Raw genomic sequence first — 6,761 nt, forward strand, 5'->3', positions numbered from 1 at the left:
AATATAAATTTAGTGAACTGAAAACCCGATTTATAAGTTTTCGTGTTAGACCTAACCAAACCCGAATTTTTCAGTCCGATCCGGTTTTTGATGGACCGAAAATTACAATTTGTTGCTATTAAGTACGGTGTATAAGACTATGGAATTTTAAAGTTATCAAATCAAATAAAATAGGTATTTGAACTTTTCTTCAATTTATTTAAATAGTGGTTATAATTGATTTTATAATGACATTTTAATATTAATATAAAGTTGTAATACCCCGTATTTAAGACAAGGTTAATGGTTAGTCAGACGGTGGAATTATATTAAAATGTATTTTAATAGGTATTTAATAATTATAGTAATTGGATAATTGTGTTGTGAGACGGAAATAAAATAATTAAATAATAGTGAGTCGGGATTTGTCATAGGGGCGTGTGGCTCAGGTGTGGTTTGGGTGTATGGTGACGGTAATACAAATAATACGATACTAATAATAATATATAAATAGCAGTAATATGCAATAATAATAAATATAATTTAAAATAGGAAGTTTCCTTCCACTTTCCTTTCTACTACTATATATACAAGGTACACCTACCACATAGACCATATACAATCATAAACACAATAATTCACTAAAAACAAAGGAAAAAAGATCTAAAGGGAGAAAGTATAGGAATTTCATAACATATTATCGCATCAAGGTAAGATCGTTTCATAATATAATCTACCTCGTTTTATTTAAATTAATCATCATATATTGATCAACGTATGACCCACCGTTGACCTTGGAACTGACGTGAACCACCACAACCCTAGTAGGACTGCCCTTGACCGTCATTGACCATCGTGGGTTGGTTTATAGGGCGTTTTGTTGGGGTTGTCGGGTTGAAGCCGTGAATGGGTAAGACGGATTTTGACCCTTGTTTGTATTCGACTTGACTTGGGCATGGTAGGGTGGTCTACTGGTGTTTGGGCGACCATGTTGGTGGTGGTAGGGTGGTTAAAGTCGACACCTTGCGCGGTGGTTGTCAGAGAATTGAATTGTGGTTGGTGTTTATGTTGTGTATGTCTTAAAACCGTGTTTTGGGTTGTCATGTCTTGACCCAGAGTTGACAGCCGCTGGTGGGATCACCGTGGGTCAAGGGAGACCACGGTGGTGGCCACTGGTGGTTCGTGGTGGCGGTTTTAGGAGTTGTGTGTTGTTGGTGTCGGGTGAAGAGGGTGATTAGAGCCTGGGTTTTGTGAGTCGTGGGTGGTGGTTAGGATAGTGGTAGGCTAAGATTGGGTGCATGGTGTTGGTGGCTTGCGGTGGTTGTGTTGGGTTGTGCCAGTGGTGGCCGTGAGGTGTTGGTTGACACGGGTTTTTGGGTGTTGGTGGACACGGGTTCAACCGTGTTTGCCTAAGGGTGTTTGTGGGTCTATTGGATACGGGTTTAATGGGTTATTTGAGTTTTGGTTTTAAGACGGGTTGTGTATTATTAATATTAAGCAGAAAATATAATTAACGTACTTAAATTATAATTGGTTGAAGTATTTAAATAAATTGAATAATTAGTAATTATAATTATTTTTTGTATTAGGTGACGGATTTACGGAGGAGTACTTTTTTGATTATATTGGACTGTGTGAATGTGGGAATGGTAGTAAGTGGGTTTGGACGTGTTTGACAAGGGTTTAGGGCTTGGTAATGCTGAACACGGGAAAGGGTATGGACTGGTTGTGTGGGCTGTTTATGTCGTGTTTGGGTTTGTTTTTTTGCATGGCTTTGGACGTGGTTTTGAATGGGACATGGGTCTTGGACATGGGGCTATGAAGGGTAAGAGGCTGGGTCGAAAGTGCGTCGAAAATCGAGCCCAAATCAAGTAGAAAATGAGTTCAACATCGCGTATAAAATCGTCGTAAAAATCGAGTTCTTTAAATACGATTTATAGAACGATTTAAATTGATTTTTCAAATCAAGTAACTTAAGAATGATTTTTCAAATCAAATATGTATTTTATTTTCAATAAAATAACTTAAGAAAATAATTTCGAATTAAAAAAATAAACTGAATTCAATTTTAAAAAACATTAACTTAAATATCATTTAAATTAATAAAATACTTCATCGATGACGCCCATTCTACATTGTAAAACAAGCTCTAAATAATGACAATGTATAATACATGTCGTCCTTTCATCGGGTGTTTGTCAGATTTTCTATAAATTCTTCCATTTCATACGCTTGTATTGAATTGAATTCTGAGTGGATGTCATCCATTTCATCTTGATAATGGTCTCTGAAGCCAATGGCTTCAGAGCCCCCGGTTTGCGATGGCTCTAAAGTCGAGGACTTTAGAGCCCCCCAGTTGAAGCATATCCTGTTGTATTTGAAACACAAAAAATGTACGAGCAAAAATCATCACATAAGCACATTTGGATCATCGATCTTAAAATTGGATCGTTTTAAAGATTGGGCCATCGTCCCGAAAATTAGATTTGAAAATTTTGAAAAATTAGGCGATCGACCCGAATTTTGAATTTGACATCACTTAAAAAGTTGGGCCATCGACCCGAAATTTGAATTTGAAACGAATCACTTGGATGTTGGGTCATCGACCCAAAATTGGATTTTGAACTTTGAGATTTGAACCTTTGCTTGAAATGTACCACTACTTGGATCATCTGCCCATAATTCACCAAAAAAGTGTTTGAAATTTCGAAATTCTGAAATCTTTGGCATTTTGAAAGCGAACCTTGATGGGTGAGTACGAAATACGAGTCAGACATTCTGTATGACCCGTAAATAACGTGGGCGTAGCCCGCTACCGTAAAACAAAAAAGGAAAATAAAACCGTCAGTGTGTGCGGATTTTATTTCAATTATTGACTTGTTGGGAGTAGAAATGTAAATTGGTCATTCTGGTGCCAAAAGATGGCAAATGGGAATCAACAGGTCGTGAGACTTGGGACGGAGATACTGTATGGCATGGGCGTGCTCCGGAGGGCACATGGGAATCAAGATCACTTGGCATTGACAAGGTGGACTAAACTCACGGAGCAACAACGTTGGCTTTGCCCAGACACTAAACACAGACTGATTTTATGAGAACACTTAGACATCACACATCACTCTTGTTGGGAACATTTTGTCACTCTTCGCCTCGCCTCCTTTCTTTTCAGCGAGTTTTCATTATTTCTTGCCATCGCCTTCTTTCGTTTCAGCGGGCTTTTACAATTTTTCTTCCACATCTTCTTTCTTTTCAGAGGGTTTTTTCATATTTTCCGTTCCCAACACAAACCCATATCTATATGACTCAGCGTCCTTGCCTAAACCGTTAGATAAAGCTCATTATGAGACTTGATACTATTCATCCGAACCTATATCCTTAGCCTAGCCTACATCGAGTGCTAAGACCAACTCAAACAAAGGTGGCTTCATTTGGACTTGGTTAAGACCCGTAAGAAACCGACAAGATGACAACTTGGTTGATGAGTGGATTGAATCCCATATTCTGAAGGAATGCCTATGTATTCGCGTGGAGCGAAATCAAATCCGACGTAGTTCGATCAAGGTGCATAAACTTGGCATTTTGATTGTGTGTACACACTCGAAGGTTTTACCTAAGGTATAATGCCGCTTCCCATTCTAGCCTATAAGGTACCATTAAATCCCGTGTCTGGGGTTAGGTGTAAAAGGCTTGGATCCTTTAGGATGTGGAACTTGGTAAAAACACATTCGAAAGGTAAACCATCATTCTGAAGGTTCGTTTTGTGATGCTAAGGCCAAGGGCTATGGCTTATAACATGGTTGGAAATGGTTTCTCAGGTTGGATGCACTACTACAAAAATGATCAAAGAGAACGGTTGGTAACCGTTCTTATACGTAGTTTGGACCGTCCTGTGACCAAGCGTTCTCTTAGATAAAAGAGAACGGTTGAAATCAAGTCAACCCGGTCTCTTTGTAACAACAATCAGAACGGTTGCCTTTTAGAACCGTTCTCTTTGATATATCAAAGAGAACGGTTGCATATAAGAATCAGTCTCTTTGATAAGGCAGTTCTATTTGTTAGAGTTTTAGATTTTTGGCGCCTTAGTTCTAGCTTTTCAAAGAGAACAGTTATGATAGTACTAACCGTTCTCTTTGATCATGTTATTTTTTAAAAAAAAATATTTCTATTTTTATTGTAACCCTACACGATTGAATCGTATAGCTCATAAGAATTAAACCTGTTACAATTCAGAAACTCCAGCAATTTTTACACAAGATAAACCTTTCGATTTAATTTGAATCATTAGGACAAATTCTATTGAAACAAAATAAAAAATCGTATCATGTTAAGAGCCTACAAATATCGAAGATATGCTACCATGTGCAAAACATAAATAAAAATCCTTCAATCCCATCACTTAGTCGCATCATAGTGCAAATAAATCGAACTTCAAAAAATTGTAATCATCATACGAGAAAAATGAAGCTTGCATAAGTTTCTATAGCAAGACTCGTGAATATTTGATACCGTGTACATAATTAAAATGGCAAGCATGATTTATTATTTTTTTCTCCTTTATTTACTCTTTAGCGGCTCTTAAACACATAGAACACACCAATATATGGCATATAATTATGATAAATATTTCATTAAAAACTCTATGTATTAGCAGTTCTAAATTATCAAAATTATGATCAAGAGATCAAATAATTCCAAGCTAATCATGAGAGTAAACATAGGATGAAAACCAATTACCTGATGACTCTCCCTAACAAGGACTCTTGACAAGAATATACCAATGAAATCAATTCTAAACTCAACCCATATCTTATTTTCCAACAAATTTTTAATTAGGTTATAAAAAATCAGTTTTAAGACAATGAATGGTTTCTTAAGGATTAAAATTACAGGGTTAAGAATCGTCAAGACATCATTACCAACAATCCCAATTATCAGTTCTAAAGTCAACGCATATCGTAATCAAAGCCATAATTTTAGTGAGCTAGAGTAAGCAAAAGGAATGCAACCAAATACAAGTTAAGACCAAATGCATAAAGTAGATGTAAAGGGACATGGCAAAATGTAAAAACATAAAAAATCAATTACAGTTTTCAATGTCAAAATTGCAAACTAGCCAAATGAGTTTTCTCAGTTACTGCCTTATAGGTCGCCTCAACATGTACAAACAACTATTGAGAAAATATAACCCTTCGTAAAAAAGAAGACACGTACTTGCACAAGAACCGCAAATATAACCACCACCAGCCAATCAGCATCACTATCAGCATCATTATATGAGCTTTAATAGACAACAGAAATCCAATTTTTCTTGTGATGTCTAAAACAAAAAAACACTTGTAATTACCAGGGGTGAGCTTAAGCAAGTGACAATAGGCTTATTACTACCAACCAAAAGCTCACAAAACCAATTGGCAAATTGGGAAGACTTACCATTGGGAAGTTCTTTTAATGCAACAGCTTCGAGTTAGATAAAGATTCAATGCCATAGCTGATTCCCTTTAAGAAAACGTCGCCATCGATAAAAATCCCACTCAACATTATTATATACTTGGCAAATAGCAGCAGAATAAGCTCTACTAACTACTAAACACCGTTCTACTAACTACTAAACACCTGCCTACATAAATCATACAATTCCATCAATATTTCATATATTATATGACAACTAGCTCAGATTTGATGGCTATATAGCATAGAAAATTTTAGCTTAAGGAGCATGAGAAACGAAAGAAAGTATGAAGGTGCGTGACTAAAGAAATTATCATTTGAAAATAGCAGAAGAATATTATTAGTGTGAGTTGAAAAGAGTAAATACCAAAAAAACATATGGCCGCAAGGTGTAGCAGTAAGGTGTTAGAAGATCACTTAGGCGAGTGCCCTTGTTCTTTTGACCTAAAAACAGAAAACATAGATACAGAGAGGTAAAACAGAATGAACTAATTAAAAGCAACTCAATCAAATAAGAACTTGGGCTATAAATTGAGACCAAATATTACCAATTTCAGGAACAATCGACATTTACGAGGATATTTGGACATTTGGGTATCCTTTTCAGTTTTCACTGCAATAGAGCATAATGAATACGGGAAACAAAAAGCTCTGCAGAGAGGAACTTCTTCGATCTCCAAACAACAAACCACCATGAAAAATACAGGAAAATTCACTTCGTCACATCATATTAGTAGCACCTGATAAGTGGATTTACATTCTAGCTCAAAGAATTAATGAATTACTAGTAGGCGACAGGCATAGCATTACCTGAAAATAACTATGTGTTTAGGTTTACGGCCCTTGCTCGTCATAAAGAAGTCCTTTAGAAGCTCATTTGAAAAATAGAGAATTCTTTAAAAACACCGCAGTATAACCGAATATACCTGATTTGGGTATGATTAAGCTCTAACAAAAACAAAATGCAGACTAGACAATGCGATGTACAGGCAATGATATCAATGCATTAACTAGTTACCTCATGCTACCATCGTCTTCTCCATTCTCCAATGGTTTGAACAATGAATCTATAATCTCAGTTCTTGGAGATTGAGTTCTTATAGAGACTCTATATCTTGAAATGAGTGGCCATGATAAAGAGCCAACAACCTGTTAATTTTAGAAAAGCAGAAAAAGAGGTGTGATCAGGACAGTCACTAGCTGCAATGATATTGTTTTGGGTAATTTTTGATAGTACACAAAGGTAGCCAAATTAAGGAAAGGTGAGTTTAGGATGATCATTGAGAGCGGGTCTCCAATTCGATGAACTTAGCAGTGAAAATGAAGGAGCATAA

Source organism: Silene latifolia, chromosome Y (assembly GCF_048544455.1).
Source record: "Silene latifolia isolate original U9 population chromosome Y, ASM4854445v1, whole genome shotgun sequence".
Lineage (NCBI taxonomy): Eukaryota > Viridiplantae > Streptophyta > Magnoliopsida > Caryophyllales > Caryophyllaceae > Silene > Silene latifolia.